This window comes from Arachis hypogaea, chromosome 6 (genome assembly GCF_003086295.3).
Source record: "Arachis hypogaea cultivar Tifrunner chromosome 6, arahy.Tifrunner.gnm2.J5K5, whole genome shotgun sequence".
Lineage (NCBI taxonomy): Eukaryota > Viridiplantae > Streptophyta > Magnoliopsida > Fabales > Fabaceae > Arachis > Arachis hypogaea.
Genome location: NC_092041.1, coordinates 46,885,914 through 46,903,932, shown reverse-complemented (window position 1 = coordinate 46,903,932; position 18,019 = coordinate 46,885,914). Strand labels below are relative to the sequence as shown.

Genomic DNA, 18,019 nt, shown 5'->3' with positions numbered 1-18,019 from the left:
AGCCCAGTACAAGTGGTGCCCAAGAAGTCGGGAGTCACTACAATAAAGAATGAGCATGGAGAGCTCATAGCTACCAGAGTTCAGAACGCCTAGAGGGTCTGCATTGATTACAGGCGTCTCAACCAAGCTACTCGTAAGGATCACTATCCTCTTCCATTCATTGATCAAATGCTGGATCGCTTGTCAGGTAAATCACATTATTGCTTTTTAGATGGTTATACCGGATATTTCCAGATTCATATAGCTCCTGAGGATCAAGAAAAGACTACTTTTACCTGTCCTTTTGGGACCTATGCTTACAAGAGAATGCCCTTTGGCTTGTGCAATGCACCAGCTACTTTCCAAAGGTGCATGATGAGTCTTCTCTCTGATCTTATTGAGGACTGTATGGAAGTTTTTATGGATGATTTTAACATTTATGGTGATTCTTTTAACCTTTACTTGGATAGTTTATCTAGAGTATTAGATAGATGTGTCAGTACAAATCTTGTATTGAATTTTGAAAAATGTCATTTTATGGTTAAACAAGGAATCGTACTAGGACATGTTGTATCTAATACTATTATTTCTGTAGATCCAGCAAAGGTGGATGTTATTTCTAGTTTACCTTACCCCTCTTCTGTGAGGGAAGTCCGTTCGTTCCTTGGACATGCAGGTTTTTACCGAAGATTCATTAAGGACTTTAGTAAGGTAGCACTTCCCCTATCCAAGTTACTGCAGAAGGATATTGAGTTCGAGTTCAGTGAGGATTGCAAACAAGCATTTGATAAGCTGAAAACCCCCCTGACTCAAGCTCCAATTGTGAGAGGACCAGACTGGAGCCAGCCATTCGAAATCATGTGCGATGCTTCCAACCATGCAGTTGTAGCAGCACTGGCTCAGCGTGAAGGTAAGGACCCTTTTGTTATTGCTTATGCGTCTAAAACTTTAGACGCCGCTCAGTCTAACTACGCTACTACTGAAAAAGAGCTTTTTGCTATTGTTTTTGCTCTGGATAAATTCCGAGCCTATTTACATGGTACTAAGGTAGTAGTGTATTCAGACCACGCAGCTCTAAAGTATTTATTAGCTAAAAAGGAATCCAAACCAAGGCTTATACGTTAGATACTGCTGCTACAAGAATTTGATTTAGAAATAAAGGATAGGAGTGGTACTCAGAATCTAGTGGCAGACCACTCAAGTCGCCTTGAACACATTAAGGATGACTCCACTCCTATAGCTGATAATTTTCCTTTTGATAACCTACAAGCAGTATCTGAGGTAATCCCTTGGTATGCACCTGTAGCTAATTCTCTAGTTAGCCGTACTTTTCCTCCACACTTTACTAAGCACCAAAGAGACAAGCTGAAAAGCGAGTCTAAATATTATATATGGGATGACCCATATTTGTGGAGATGTGGCACTGACCAGGTAATTAGAAGGTGTGTGCCTCATTCAGAATTCCAGTCTATTTTAGAGGCCTATCACTCATCTGAGAGTGGAGGACATTTTGGCCCTCAAAGAACAGCTAGAAAAATCTTAGACTGTGGATTCTGGTGGCCCACCCTTTTTAAAGACGCTGCTGAATTTTGTAAATCTTGTCTCCCATGCCAAAAGTTTGGTAATATATCCCAGAGGGATGAAATGCCTCAACAAATTTTGCTTTTCTGTGAAATTTTTGATGTTTGGGGCATTGACTGATGACAAGTCATCATATAACCATTTTTCAAGCTAATTTCACTTGTTTTGTTAGCATTTATGCACTTTCTTGCATCCTAAGTAAGTGATTTGGAGTGAAAATGCATAACTTCTCTAAATCAAGCAACCACCATGAAATTAATGATAATCCATGAGGTTTAAGCTAATTTTAATTGAATTTTAATTGATTTATAAGCCTCTTGAATTTAGTGATACTTGGAGTGGTTGTTTTGGTTTATTATAGGTGAAGAAAAGAAAAGAAAAGGAAAAGCGTGGCCTAAGAAGTGTAGCCTAAGGAAAGGAAAGTGTGGTCAAAGCAAGAGGAAGTGTGCCGCATGCAAAGGGGGAGGCAAACATTGCCCTCCACAAGGGCACACTGCCCTCTAGGAGGGCAACATAAGGGAACCAAACAAGGAAGGCAACTCTGCCCTGCCCACTACAAGGGCAGAGCACAAAAGTGTGCCTTGGAACCAAGAAGAAGAGAACCTTGCCCTGCCCTCCACAAGGGCAGTATCGGGCTCACCAAGGAAGAAAATCAAAGGAAAAATGTCACCCATGCATGCCACAAGAATCGAACACGGACCAAGGAAGAAGCAAGGAACTAAGGTTGAGTGCCGTGCCAAGAAACCAAGGAAATTAATTGAGAGTGTGTTCCAGCCGTGTTTCGAACACGGGACATCATTTTGGAAACACTGCCCTGCCCTCCGCGAGGGCAGGGCAGCATTTTGATGGTGCACGGATCTGGCGCACCAAGGCTCAAAATCTGGCGCACCAAGCTCATTCCTGGCAGCACCAGCACGCACCAAGCTCAATCCTGGCAGCACCAAATTTTCCTGCCCTGCCCTCCGCGAGGGCAGGGCAGCATCCTATGCACCAAGAAAATTTCTGGCGCACCAATTCTTGATTCTGGCGCACCAATTCTTGATTCTGGTAGCACCAACAGCGCACCAAGGCAAATTCTGGCGCACCAACTTTTCCTGCCCTGCCCTTGGCGAGGGCAGGGCAGCGTTTTGTGCACCAGGCCGCACGAAAACCGCACCAGGCCGCACCAAAACTGCACCAACATGCACCAAATCCTGCCCTGCCCTCCACAAGGGCAGGGCAGCCTCCTGGGAGCAACTTCTCATGGGCCGAAAATTCAAATTAAAACCCCATTTTAATTCATTTCTTCACCAAATCAAAAGCCCATCCAAATCCCAAAATCCAAGAATAGAAAGTGTATAAATAGAAGCTAGTTTGATGTAATTAGGACCTTTTTCACTTGCCTTTGGCTTAGCTTTTGAATTTGCACTTTCTTTGAGCTTTGAATTTCTTGTAATTGTTCTTGAGAGACTTGACCGAGAGCTCAGAGGATTAAGGGAGAATTGACTGATCTCCCTCCTCATTCTTACTCGGGCAATTCTACTCTTCTGTTTCTGAGTTTTGGGTGTGTGAAATTGAGGAAATTCTGTCTCAATTCCCATCTAAAATCTCTTTAAATCCTTTTCTGCATAATTGAATTTGATTTCTGTTCTTCTACTGCTTCTTCTTTAATTTTCTGTCAATTGCTTTGATAACTCGGATCTGGGAAGGAAATTGGGTTTTAGGCTCTGCTACCTAAGCTCTTGAGTCCTGAGATCACAATTTACTTGGGTTCTTCTGTGAACCTTTCTGCATTTTACTTTAATTTTTTGTTTAAGCTTCCATTGCTTCCAATTCAATTCCTGCTATATTAACTGTGGCAATTCAATTTCTCTTTGTTTATATTCTGCAATCCCAGTCCTCAAACCCCTTTTATTTTCAAGCCATTTATCTTTCTTGCCATTTAAGTTACCGCAATTTACATTTCTTGCACTTTAAGTTTCAGTCATTTACTTTCTTGTTCTTTAAGATTCAGTCTATTTTACTTTCCTGTTCTTTAATTCACTGCAATTTTCTCTCTCCCTTTACATTTCAAGCAATTTATCTTCTGTTAAATACAACCCACTCAACCAAAACTTGATTCGCTTGACTAAATCAACCACTAAACTAAAATTGCTCAATCCTTCAATCCCTGTGGGATCGACCTCACTCATGTGAGTTATTATTACTTGATGCGACCCGGTACACTTGCCGGTGAGTTTTGTGTTGGATCGTTTTCCACACATCAAGTTTTTGGCGCCGTTGCCGGGGATTGAAATAGATTGACAATGATTAAGTAAGGTGGTGGTCTAGATTAAGCATTTTTTTTTCTTTTAACTAAGCACATTAACTGTTTGACACATTGTGTCACCTAACCTTCTAACCACATTCTAGCATTAGAATGTCCATGTTTCATTTGGTTTGTTTGTGATTCTTGCAAGTCATGGAGGCTGAGGTGCGTGAAGAGGGAGTGAGCAACAATACCCAGCCTGCAAGAAGGGTGTTAGCCTCTTACACTATCCCCAATGCAAGAAACTGTGGGAGTAGCATACTCACTCCCAATGTTCATGCAAATAATTTTGAGTTGAAGCCTCAACTTATCACTCTGGTGCAGAACAATTGCTCCTATGGAGGAAGTCCACTTGAAGATCCAAACCAACACTTATCCATCTTCCTCAGGATTTGTGAAACTGTCAAAACAAGTGGTGTGCATCCAGACATCTACAAGCTACTGCTGTTTCCATTCTCTCTGAAGGGTAAGGCCACTCAATGGCTAGAGACATTTCCCAAAGAAAGCATAAATAATTGGGAAGACTTAGTGAGCAAATTCCTAGCCAAGTTCTATCCTCCCCAAAGGATTATCAAGCTAAAAACAGAGGTGCAAACATTCATTCAAATGGATGGAGAGTCGCTGTATGATGCCTGGGAGAGATACAAGGCCTTAATCAGGAAATGTCCCCCAGAAATGTTTAGTGAGTGGGATAGACTCCAAAACTTCTATGAAGGATTGACCCAGAAAGCTCAAGAAGCATTAGATCATTCAGCAGGAGGCTCATTGCAGCTAATGAAGACAGCAGAGGAAGCCCAAAACCTCATAGAGATGGTGGCAAACAATCAATATTTCTTTGCTCATCAAAGACAACGCCAACCAGCCCAGAGAAGGGATGTGCTGGAGCTCGAAGGTGTTGACGTTCTCTTGGCACAAAACAAACAGATGCATCAACAACTTCAGCAACAAATAGAAATGATGGCCAAGAAAATTGATGGACTGCAAGGTGTTGCAATAAACACACAACGCCAACCTCAAACCTCACATGGGTAGAATCAATCTGAAGAAAGTTTTGGGACATTCAATTTTGAGCAACAAAGCCCTGAGCAGGTGCAATGCATGAACAACACTTCAAGTTCATTTCAACACAATTTTCATGGTGATGCGCACAAGACACCCTGGAAGACTCATTCTAATTCAAGGTGGGGTGAGCATCAAAATCAAGGACAAAGAGACTTTAACTCTGGCAGCCTCAGTAACACAAGCAACCATAACCATCCATCCATTAATACTAACCAATTCAAAAATTCACAAAACACATATCACCAACCCCATAATAACTCACAAAACCATCAGAATAACTTTTCCACATCCACATCCCACCCACAAAGTACCCCCACAATTAATTCAAACAACTTCCAACAATAACCATCTCATTTCACACAACCACAACCAAATTCAGACTCTCAAAGAATCTCAAGTCTAGAGAAAATGATGGAGAAACTCATGAAAAATCAAGAGATGGCAAGACAAGATCAGGAAGCTGCAAGGAAAGATCAGACCCTGGCATTCAAAAACCAAGAAACCTCAATCAGAAACCTTGAGAGACACATGGGGCAAATGGCTAAGCAAATTTCAGAAATGGATGAGAAGAGAGCAAATGCCTTCCCCAATGTCACTGAAGAACACCCAAGGGACAAAGGAAAAGCCATAAAATGGGAGGAGTGCAAAGCAATCACAGTGGGAAGTGAGAAGACTATGAAGAAGGAAGCCATCAATCAGGACAAACACAACAGAGAAGTTCCACAAGAAGAGACAGAAGGGAAAAGTAAAGAGGATCTAGAAACCAAAATGCAAAAATTTCTAAGGGATACAAGAACACCCTTGAATCACAACTACAAGAGAAGAGGGAAGGAGTGAATCCTTGTGTCCCCAAACTTCCATATCCTCAGAGGTTTAAAAAAGAAAATGAGGATAAGCAATACTCAAAATTCCTGGACATATTCAAGACACTTAGCATCAATATTCCTTTCTTGGAAGCACTTGAACAGATGCCACTATATGCCAAATTCATGAAGGAAGTGCTGACAAAGAAAAGATCCCTGAAGGAAGGACAGATTGTTGAGATGACAAAGGAATGTAGTGCTATCCTCCAAAGAGAGTTGCCAGAGAAGAAAGATGATCCTGGGAGTTTTTACATACCTTGCACCATAGGGGACATAACAATTGAGAAGTCATTCTGTGACCTTGGTGCAAGCATAAACTTGATGCCTTTGTCTCTAATGAGAAAACTCCGAATTTGTGAGCTGAAATCCACCCGAATACTCCTGCAAATGGCTGACAAATCCATCCAGCAAGCACTTGGAGTTGTAGAGAATGTACTGGTAAAGGTGGGGAAATTCCTTCTCCCAGCTGATTTTATCATCCTGGATATGGAGGAGGACCCTAACACTCCCATCATTCTGGGGAGGCCTTTCCTGGCTACAGGCAGAGCATTGATAGATGTTGAAAAAGGGGAATTGTTGTTGAGAGTGCATGATGAGCACCTAGCATTCCATGTTTTTAAAACCCTGCATGAACCCACTCAAGAAGAAGACTATACAGAGGATAAAGGCAGGGATCATAGCTTGAAAGAGGCATTCAATGAGTTAACTCCAAGACTTCCAAATCCATGCTTCAAAGAAGTAGAGATGGTGCAACAGACCAAAGAAATCAAGGAGGAACTAGATCCAAAACCCCCAGATGGGAGCCTCAACACTCCAGATAAAGAAACACCAAGGCATGAATTATCTCCTGAGAAAGAAGAAAAGAAGAAGAGGCCAAAAGGGTGGAGAAATAAGAAAATTCCCACTGAAGGCTTCTCACCAAGGGATAAAGTGATGTTAAACACCCAACCAATGAAGGTGTCTCCACAATCATCTGAGTGCTATACTGTGAACTGGATCCTTTCACTTGAACACCTAGAGATCATCAAAGAGGAGACTGAAAGGAAGTCCACAGTAAGAGGAGAAAAGCTGAGGCACTATGATTTTCACCCCCCATGATCAAAGAGTAAGATGTCAAGCTAGTGACAATAAAAGAGCGCTTGTTGGGAGGCAACCCAACCTGAGGTAGTTTTCTTTTTATAGTTTTTTTTCAATAAAAATGTTGAATAATTGATATGCATTGCAAGGAGCTAAGTTTGGTGTTGCACACCCAAAACAATTTAAGGGAGAATGAAAGATTCTAAGTTTGGTGTTCCACCAAAAATATCATTTAAAAACACATTCTCACATCTTGCATGATGCTAGCTCCAAGCAACCAAACACATTATTCGACTGTTTAATTGCTTTCTAGCTTTAATTTCATTAACCTTTAGCAAAGACACAAGGTTTCAAATATGGTTGACTTGTTGCATCTGAGGCAGTGGCAAACAATTAAGTTTGGTGTCCCTACACCAAAAATCAATCCTGGAACCACACTCAGTTTATGCATACTAACCATATAATTAAGGGCTTGAGAAGCAAGCAACTTTGAGGATTATGCAGGACATGAGTCAACAATTGAAGACATTATGCATCTTAACTCAAAGAGAACACAACAGAAGGAAAAAGCAAAGGGCTGCAACTTCAAAGGTTGTATCTAAACTTGATCCTTGCTGCTGTGAAATGTTTTGAATCTGGAAACCATTGTATGTCTTGCTAAAGTGTTTATCTAGTTGCAAGTGAAATTATTTGTTAAAAATGCTAAGTCTGCATAATGCTTGTTATCCATCACTTAGCTTGAAAATTGTTTTGTTTCCCATATGCTTAAATAAAAGAGATTGGTTTGAATTGAAAAGTGAAATATCCAATGTTGCATAAGTATGAATGGAAGTTGGTGGTGGTATATGTGTTTGATTAAATGCATGACTCATGAAATAATTGTTGCATAATATCATTCTCATTCAATTGTGAGTTAGCTTGCTGTTACAAAGACTCCTATCAATAATGAAAAAGCCCTTGGTAACAAAAACAGAAAGAAAAGGGAAAGAAAAAGCCAAAATGGCAAGAAAAAAACAAAGAATAAAGGTTGGACACCAATAGCTTGAACCTTAGGACATATGCCTGTGGTGTTCTTGTACTAAGATCTGCTTGGATGAGTAAATTCTAAGGGGTATTTTAAAACCCGGTCACTTAGATCAACTGATTTGGGATGGCCAATTGAAAATCCACAATAAAGAGCAACTTAGATACAGAACATTTAGTTATCCAAAGAGATGCTGGGCATCAATGATCCTAGGAAGAATTAGTGAGCCAAGTGTCTGTGGTGGAGAGATGTTGAGTAAAAAGAAACAAATAAAGCCAAAGGCTATTACTGCAACATTTGACACCAAACCTCCAAAAGAATAATAAGCTTGTTAAGCATTGTAAGCCAAGAAAAGTTAGCAAGGGAGGAATCAAAAAGTGAGTCTTATAACAGCAAGTTTAGCAAACCTTTGATGCAAAATGTATATCATGTAACAGCAACAATAATTGAGTTATCATTGTCTGCATAATGACCCGATAGATTAAGTTCTGCTATCTGCTTAATAAGGATATGTATTCTTTTCTTATTCATTTCAATTTCTCTTAGTTTTGATGCTTGCTTGGGGACAAGCAAGATTTAAGTTTGGTGTTGTGATGACAAGTCATCATATACCCATTTTTCAAGCTAATTTCACTTGTTTTGTTAGCATTTATGCACTTTCTTGCATCCTAAGTAAGTGATTTGGAGTGAAAATGCATAACTTCTCTAAATCAAGCAACCACCATGAAATTAATGATAATCCATGAGGTTTAAGCTAATTTTAATTAAATTTTAATTGATTTATAAGCCTCTTGAATTTAGTGATACTTGGAGTGGTTGTTTTGGTTTATTATAGGTGAAGAAAAGAAAAGAAAAGGAAAAGCGTGGCCTAAGAAGTGTAGCCTAAGGAAAGGAAAGTGTGGTCAAAGCAAGAGGAAGTGTGCCGCATGCAAAGGGGGAGGCAAACATTGCCCTCCACAAGGGCACACTGCCCTCTAGGAGGGCAACATAAGGGAACCAAACAAGGAAGGCAACTCTGCCCTGCCCACTACAAGGGCAGAGCACAAAAGTGTGCCTTGGAACCAAGAAGAAGAGAACCTTGCCCTGCCCTCCACAAGGGCAGTATCGGGCTCACCAAGGAAGAAAATCAAAGGAAAAATGTCACCCATGCATGCCACAAGAATCGAACACGGACCAAGGAAGAAGCAAGGAACTAAGGTTGAGTGCCGTGCCAAGAAACCAAGGAAATTAATTGAGAGTGTGTTCCAGCCGTGTTTCGAACACGGGACATCATTTTGGAAACACTGCCCTGCCCTCCGCGAGGGCAGGGCAGCATTTTGATGGTGCACGGATCTGGCGCACCAAGGCTCAAAATCTGGCGCACCAAGCTCATTCCTGGCAGCACCAGCACGCACCAAGCTCATTCCTGGCAGCACCAGCACGCACCAAGCTCAATCCTGGCAGCACCAAATTTTCCTGCCCTGCCCTCGCCTGTGCACCAAGAAAATTTCTGGCGCACCAATTCTTGATTCTGGCAGCACCAACAGCGCACCAAGGCAAATTCTGGTGCACCAACTTTTCCTGCCCTGCCCTTGGCGAGGGCAGGGCAGCGTTTTGTGCACCAGGCCGCACCAAAACCGCACCAGGCCGCACCAAAACCGCACCAACATGCACCAAAGCTGCACCAACATGCACCAAATCCTGCCCTGCCCTCCACAAGGGCAGGGCAGCCTCCTGGGAGCAACTTCTCATGGGCCGAAAATTCAAATTAAAACCCCATTTTAATTCATTTCTTCACCAAATCAAAAGCCCATCCAAATCCCAAAATCCAAGAATAGAAAGTGTATAAATAGAAGCTAGTTTGATGTAATTAGGACCTTTTTCACTTACCTTTGGCTTAGCTTTTGAATTTGCACTTTCTTTGAGCTTTGAATTTCTTGTAATTGTTCTTGAGAGACTTGACCGAGAGCTCAGAGGATTAAGGGAGAATTGACTGATCTCCTTCCTCATTCTTACTCGGGCAATTCTACTCTTCTGTTTCTGAGTTTTGGGTGTGTGAAATTGAGGAAATTCTGTCTCAATTCCCATCTAAAATCTCTTTAAATCCTTTTCTGTATAATTGAATTTGATTTCTGTTCTTCTACTGCTTCTTCTTTAATTTTCTGTCAATTGCTTTGATAACTCGGATCTGGGAAGGAAATTGGGTTTTAGGCTCTGCTACCTAAGCTCTTGAGTCCTGAGATCACAATTTACTTGGGTTCTTCTGTGAACCTTGCTGCATTTTACTTTAATTTTCTGTTTAAGCTTCCATTGCTTCCAATTCAATTCCTGCTATATTAACTGTGGCAATTCAATTTCTCTTTGTTTATATTCTGCAATCCCAGTCCTCAAACCCCTTTTATTTTCAAGCCATTTATCTTTCTTGCCATTTAAGTTACTGCAATTTATATTTCTTGCACTTTAAGTTTCAGTCATTTACTTTCTTGTTCTTTAAAATTCAGTCTATTTTACTTTCCTGTTCTTTAATTCACTGCAATTTTCCCTCTCCCTTTACATTTCAAGCAATTTATCTTCTGTTAAATACAACCCACTCAACCAAAACTTGATTCGCTTGACTAAATCAACCACTAAACTAAAATTGCTCAATCCTTCAATCCCTGTGGGATCGACCTCACTCATGTGAGTTATTATTACTTGATGCGACCCGGTACACTTGCCGGTGAGTTTTGTGTTGGATCGTTTTCCACACATCATTGACTTCATGGGTCCATTTCCAAATTCTAATGGCCACCTCTATATACTGTTAGCTGTAGATTATGTTTCTAAATGGGTGGAAGCAATTCCTACCCGTACTGATGATGCTAAGACCATTGTTTCCTCGGTTATCCCGGACTGTGTTCCGGAAAAAGTGGCATACTATAAATGAAAGAAAGGGCGAGCACTCTTGTGTTTCAACCCCACTATCACTATACTATTCATAGTTGTGGGGCACTGTATACTTACAGCCTCTACGATAAGCAAGTGAATGGGGCCGGGCATCCAATCAAGTACATGGCGTGGCGAACGGAACGGTTCATCAAGCCATTTCTCGCCTCAACCCCCTAAATAGGAAGAGGTTTACTTTACTAATAGGGGTTAATTGCTTCGCACCTGCCCCGAACCCTTACAAGGATAGCCCTCTCGATACCTTATTGGAGCTTTGTAACTAGTGGCCGCTTTCCCGTCGCTAGAGCATTTTCCCAGTGCGCGGAGCCCCAACGAGGAAGGTTTTAGTGGTTTATCATTGGGTCAATAATGCTAATCCCTCTTTTTGTGCTACTCTTAGGGCGGTAAGAAGATAAGAAAACGCGAAGCGTTCTATTGGTTTCCCAACTTGTTGCTTCTAAAGGCTGCCCTTGTGAGAAACCACATTATTTGTCGCTTTGGATCACCACGAGCAATCGTGAGCGATCAAGGCACCCATTTTTGTAACAGGAGACTAACAGGATTGCTAAAGAAGCATGGGATCATTCATAAAGTTGCGACTGCCTACCATCCTCAGACTAATGGGCAAGCCGAGGTGTCAAACATAGAGATAAAGTGTATCTTGCAGAAGATAGTCAAACCTCATAGAAAATACTGGAGCACCAGGCTACAGGATGCACTCTGGACATACAGAACAGCGTATAAGACACCCATTGGGATGAGCCCTTTCCGCTTGGTTTATGGAAAAGAGCCGGAGCTGAACGGAAGTTACAACTACTAGAACTGGAAAGCCTTCGCCTAGAAGCTTATGAGAACTCAAGACTATACAAGGAGAAGATGAAGGCTATACATAATCAGCACATCAATAGGAAAGAATTCCAACCTGGAGATTTAGTCCTCCTTTATAAATCTCGACTGAGACTCATGCCAGGCAAGTTGAGATCAAGATGGGAAGGTCCATACAGAGTAGAGAAAGCCGAACCGTACGGAGTTTATCACCTTAGTCACCCTTCCAGCTCCGAACTTATCAAGGTTAATGGACATCGCTTAAAGCTGTACCATGGCAAGAAGATGCAGAAAAACAAGGAGCTTGAGATCTTCCTCTTGGAAGATCACCATATAGCCAAAGACTGAGCTAGTGGAGCGTCCAACTTACGGACGTTAAAGCAAAGTGCTAGGTGGGAGACAACCCACCATGGTATGATCGTTCCTTTCTTTGTTTTTATTTTCACATTCAATAACTTTTCTCTTTCTTGGTACATTTCATGCATCTGCATTTACATGCTAAAAAAAGAAAAAAAAGAAAAAAAGAAAAAGTACGCACGCGACGCGACAGCGTCGCTGACGCGTCCGCATCCCTAATGCGTTTTGAAGAAAGGGGAATTGAACAGAGAGTCACGCGAGAGCGTGGCTGGAGGCATGTCTTTGGCACAAATCATCCCACGCGACCGCGTCATTGACGCGTCCGCGTCAAGTGCGAAAACTGGCCTCCCACGCGTCCGCGTCACTAACACAGCCGCGTGCCCTGAAATTCGACGTAACGTGGGTGCACGACCGAAAGTTGTGCTAGAGTGGTGCTGGATCAATGCTGAACGCACAAATTCTTTCCACGTGGACGCATGGCTTGTGCGTTCGCGTCATATCCCTTTACTGGCCACTCATGCGAGCGCCTGACCCACGCGTTCGCGTCGCCCAAAATTTGGCAAAAATAAAAATTCGAACAGAAAGTTGTGCAAGCGCGAGTGGTGCACGAAATTGTGATCAATACTTTTCACAACTCAAATAATCCCCGGTAATGAAACCAAAAACTTGGTGTTCAATACCATGGCATAAACACAACTTCGCACAACTAACCAGCAAGTGTACTGGGTGGTCCAAGTAATAAACCTTACGCGAGTAAGGGTCGATCCCACAGAGATTGTTGGTATGAAGCAAGCTATGGTCACCTTGTAAGTCTCAGTCAGGCAAACTCAAATGGGTATGGTGATAAACGCATAAAACATAAAGGTAAAGATAGAGATACTTATGTAATTCATTGGTAGGAACTTCAGATAAGCGTATGAAGATGCCTTCCCTTCCGTCTCTCTGCTTTCCTACTGTCTTCATCCAATCCTTCTTCCTCCTTTCCATGGCAAGCTTAAGCAAGGGTTTCACCGTTGTCAGTGGCTACCTCCCATCCTCTCAGTGGAAATGTTCAACGCACCCTGTCACGGCACGGCTATCCATCTGTCGGTTCTCGATTAGGCCGGAATAGAATCCAGTGATTCTTTTGCGTCTGTCACTAACGCCCCGCCCTCAGGAGTTTGAAGCACGTCACAGTCATTCAATCATTGAATCCTACTCAGAATACCACAGACAAGGTTAGACCTTCCGGATTCTCTTGAATGCCGCCATCAGTTCTAGCCTATACCACGAAGATTCCGGTTAAAGAATCCAAGAGATATTCACCCAGTCTAAGGTAGAACGGAGGTGGTTGTCAGTCACACGTTCATAGGTGAGAATGATGATGAGTGTCACGGATCATCACATTCATCAAGTTGAAGAACAAGTGATATCTTAGAACAAGAACAAGCGGAATTGAATAGAAGAACAATAGTAATTGCATTAATACTCGAGGTACAGCAGAGCTCCACACCTTAATCTATGGTGTGTAGAAACTCCACCATTGAAAATACATAAGAACAAGGTCTAGGCATGGCCGAATGGCCAGCCTCCCAGTGATCTAAGATAGCATCAAAACAAGGATAGCTACCCAGATGTCAAATACAATAGTAAAAGGTCTTACTTATAGAGAACTAGTAGCCTAGGGTGTACAGAGATGAGTAAATGACATAAAAATCCACTTCCGGGCCCACTTGGTGTGTGCTTGGGCTGAGCATTGAAGCATTTTCGTGTAGAGACTCCTCTTGGAGTTAAACGCCAGCTTTAGTGCCAGTTTGGGCGTTTAACTCCCATTTTGGTGCCAGTTCCGGCGTTTAACGCTGGGATTTCTGAGGGTAACTTTGTACGCCGGTTTGGGCCATCAAATCTTGGGCAAAGTATGGACTATCATATATTGCTGGAAAGCCCAGGATGTCTACTTTCCAACGCCGTTGAGAGCGCGCCAATTGGGCTTCTGCAGCTCCAGAAAATCCACTTTGAGTGCAGGAAGGTCAGAATCCAACAGCATCTGCAGTCCTTTTCAGTCTCTGAATCAGATTTTTGCTCAGGTCCCTCAATTTCAGCCAGAAAATACCTGAAATCACAGAAAAACACACAAACTCATAGTAAAGTCCAGAAAAGTGAATTTTAACTAAAAACTAATAAAAATATACTAAAAACTAACTAGATCATACTAAAAACATACTAAAAACAATGCCAAAAAGCGTACAAATTATCCGCTCATCACAACACCAAACTTAAATTGTTGCTTGTCCTCAAGCAACTGAAAATCAAATAAGATAAAAAGAATACAATATGCAATGAATTCCAAAAACATCTATGAAGATCAGTATTAATTAGATGAGCGGGGCTTTTAGCTTTTTGCCTCTGAACAGTTTTGGCATCTCACTCTATCCTTTGAAATTCAGAATGGTTGGCTTCTTTAGGAACTCAGAATCCAGATAGTGTTATTGATTCTCCTAGTTAAGTATGATGATTCTTGAACATAGCTACTTATTGAGTCTTGGCCGTGGCCCAAAGCACTCTGTCTTCCAGTATTACCACCGGATACATACATGCCACAGACACATAATTGGGGGAACCTTTTCAGATTGTGACTCAGCTTTGCTAGATTCCCCAATTAGAGGTGTCCAGGGTTCTTAAGCACACTCTTTTTGCCTTGGATCACAACTTTATTTCTCTTTTTTTTTCGGATTTTTTTTTGTATTCACTGCTTTTTCTTGCTTCAAGAATCATTTTTATGATTTTTCAGATCCTCAGTAACATGTCTCCTTTTTCATCATTCTTTCAAGAGCCAACATTCATGAACCACAAATTCAAAAGACATATGCACTGTTTAAGCATACATTCAGAGAACAAAAGTATTGCCACCACATCAAAATAATTAAACTGTTATAAAATTCAAAATTCATGCAATTCTTCTCTTTTTCAATTAAGAACATTTTTCATTTAAGAAAGGTGATGGATTCATAGGACATTCATAACTTTAAGGCATAGACACTAAGACACTAATGATCACAAGACACAAACATGGACAAACATAAGCATTAAAATTCGAAAAACAGGAAAATAAAGAACAAGGAAATTAAGGAACGGGTCCACCTTAGTGATGGCGGCTCTTTCTTCCTCTTGAAGATCCTATGGAGTGCTTGAGCTCCTCAATGTCTCTTCCTTGTCTTTGTTGCTCCTCTCTCATGATTCTTTGATCTTCTCTAATTTCATGGAGGATGATGGAGTGTTCTTGATGCTCCACCCTTAGTTGTCCCATGTTAGAACTCAATTCTCCTAGGGAGGTGTTGAGATGATTGGTGAATGGGTGAAGAAGAGAGAGAGTAGTGGGGTAGGTAGGGATCCTGTGGGGTCCACAGATCCTGAGGTGTCAAGGAAAAGTCATCCCTGCACCAAATGGCAAGCAAAATCTCGTTTTGTGCCAATTCTGGCATTAAACGCCGGGCTGGTGCCCATTTCTGGCGTTTAACGCCAGCTTCTTGCCCTTTTCTGGCGTTTAACGCCAGTCTGGTGCCCCTTTCTGGCGTTAAACGCCCAGAATGGTGCCAGACTGGGCGTTAAACGCCCAACAGCTAACCTCACTGGCGTTTAAACGCCAGTAGGTGCGTCCTCCAGGGTGTGCTATTTTTCTTTCTATTTTTCATTCTGTTTTTGCTTTTTTCATTGATTTTGTGACTTCTCATGATCATCAACCTACAAAAAAAACATAAAATAACAAAAGAAAATAGTCAAAATATAATATTGGGTTGCCTCCCAACAAGCGCTTCTTTAATGTCAGTAGCTTGACAGAGGACTCTCATGGAGCCTCAGAAATGCTCAGAGCTATGTTGGAACCTCCCAACACCTAACTTAGAGTTTGAATGTGGGGGTTCAACACCAAACTTAGAGTTTGGTTGCGGCCTCCCAACACCAAACTTAGAATTTGACTGTGGAGGCTCTGTTTGGCTCTGTTTTGAGGGAAGCTCTTCATGCTTCCTCTCCATGGTGACAGAGGGATATCCTTGAGCCTTAAACATCAAGGATTCTTCATTCACTTGAATGATCAACTCTCCTCTATCAACATCAATTACAGCCTTTGCTGTGGCTAGGAAGGGTCTGCCAAAGATGATGGATTCATCCATGCACTTCCCAGTCTCTAGGACTATGAAATCAGTAAGGATATAATGGTCTTCAACTTTTACCAGAACATCCTCTACAAGTCCATAGGCTTGTTTTCTTGAATTTTCTGCCATCTCTAGTGAGATTTTTGCAGCTTGCACCTCAAAGATCCCTAGCTTCTCCATTACAGAGAGAGGCATGAGGTTTACACTTGACCCTAAGTCACACAAGGCCTTCTTGAAGGTCATGGTGCCTATGGTACAAGGTATTAAAAACTTCCTAGGATCCTGTCTCTTTTGAGGCAGTTTCTGCCTAGACAAGTTATCCAGTTCTTTGGTGAGCAAAGGAGCTTCATCCTCCCAAGTCTCATTTCCAAACAACTTGTCATTTAGCTTCATGATTGCTCCAAGGTATTTAGCAACTTGCTCTTCAGTGACATACTCATCCTCTTCAGAGGAAGAATACTCATCAGAGCTCATGAATGGCAGAAGTAAGTCCAATGGAATCTCTATGGTCTCATTTTGAGCCTTAGATTCCCATGGTTCCTCATTGGGGAACTCATTGGAAGCTAGTGGATGTCCACTGAGGTCTTCCTCAGTGGCGTTCACTGCCTCTCCTTCCTCCCAAAATTCGGCCATGTTGATGGCTTTGCACTCTCCTTTTGGATTTTCTTCTGTATTGCTTGGGAGAGTACTAGGAGGGAGTTCAGTAATTTTCTTGCTCAGCTGACCCACTTGTCCCTCCAAATTTCTAATGGAGGACCTTGTTTCAGTCATGAAACTTTGAATGGTTTTGATCAGATCAGAGACCATGGTTGCTAAGTCAGAGTTATTCTGCTTAGAACTCTCTGTTTGTTGCTGAGAAGATGATGGAAAAGGCTTGCTATTGCGAAACCTGTTTCTTCCACCATTATTATTGTTGAAACCTTGTTGAGGTCTCTGTTGATCCTTCCATGAAAAATTTGGATGATTTCTCCATGAAGGATTATAGGTGTTTCCATAGGGTTCTCCCATGTAATTCACCTCTTCCATTGAAGGGTTCTCAGGATCATAAGCTTCTTCCTCAGATGAAGCTTCCTTAGTACTGTTTGGTGCATTTTGCATTCCAGACAGACTTTGAGAAATCATATTGACTTGTTGGGTCAATATTTTGTTCTGAGCCAATATGGCATTCAGAGTATCAATCTCAAGAACTCCTTTCTTCTGACTAGTCCCATTGTTCACAGGATTCCTTTCAGAAGTGTACATGAATTGGTTATTTGCAACCATTTCAATCAGCTCTTGAGCTTCTGTAGGCGTCTTCTTCAGATGAAGAGATCCTCCAGTAGAGCTATCCAAAGACATTTTGGATAGTTCAGAGAGACCATCATAGAAAATACCTATGATGCTCCATTCAGAAAGCATATCAGAAGGACACTTTCTGATTAATTGTTTGTATCTTTCCCAAGCTTCATAGAGGGATTCTCCTTCCTTCTGTCTGAAGGTTTGGACTTCCACTCTAAGCTTACTCAATTTTTGAGGTGGAAAGAACTTTGCCAAGAAGGCATTGACTAGCTTTTCCCAAGAGTCCAGGCTTTCTTTAGGTTGTGAGTCCAACCATGTCCTAGCTCTGTCTCTTACAGCAAAAAGGGAATAGCATCAGTCTGTAGACCTCAGGGTCAACCCCATTAGTCTTGACAGTGTTACAGATTTGCAAGAACTCAGCTAAAAACTGATGAGGATCTTCCAATGGAAGTCCATGGAACTTGTAATTCTGTTGCATTAGAGAAACTAATTGAGGCTTAAGCTCAAAGTTGTTTGCTCCAATGGCAGGGATAGAGATGCTTCTCCCATAAAAGTCGGGAGTAGGTGCAGTAAAGTCACCCAGCACCTTCCTTGCATTGTTGGCATTGTTGTTGTTTTCGGCTGCCATGTGTTCTTCTTCTTTGAAGAATTC

At 41.8% G+C, this 18,019-nt stretch overlaps 1 non-coding gene across 1 annotated transcript; it reads left to right on the top strand.

Annotated features, from left to right (window-relative positions):
- The first annotated feature begins 17,481 nt into the window (after positions 1–17,481).
- LOC112699833 (small nucleolar RNA R71) lies at positions 17,482–17,589 on the top strand. Its single transcript, XR_003152770.1, has one exon. It is a non-coding gene; the product is annotated as a small nucleolar RNA R71 (small nucleolar RNA).
- Positions 17,590–18,019: the final 430 nt, after the last annotated feature.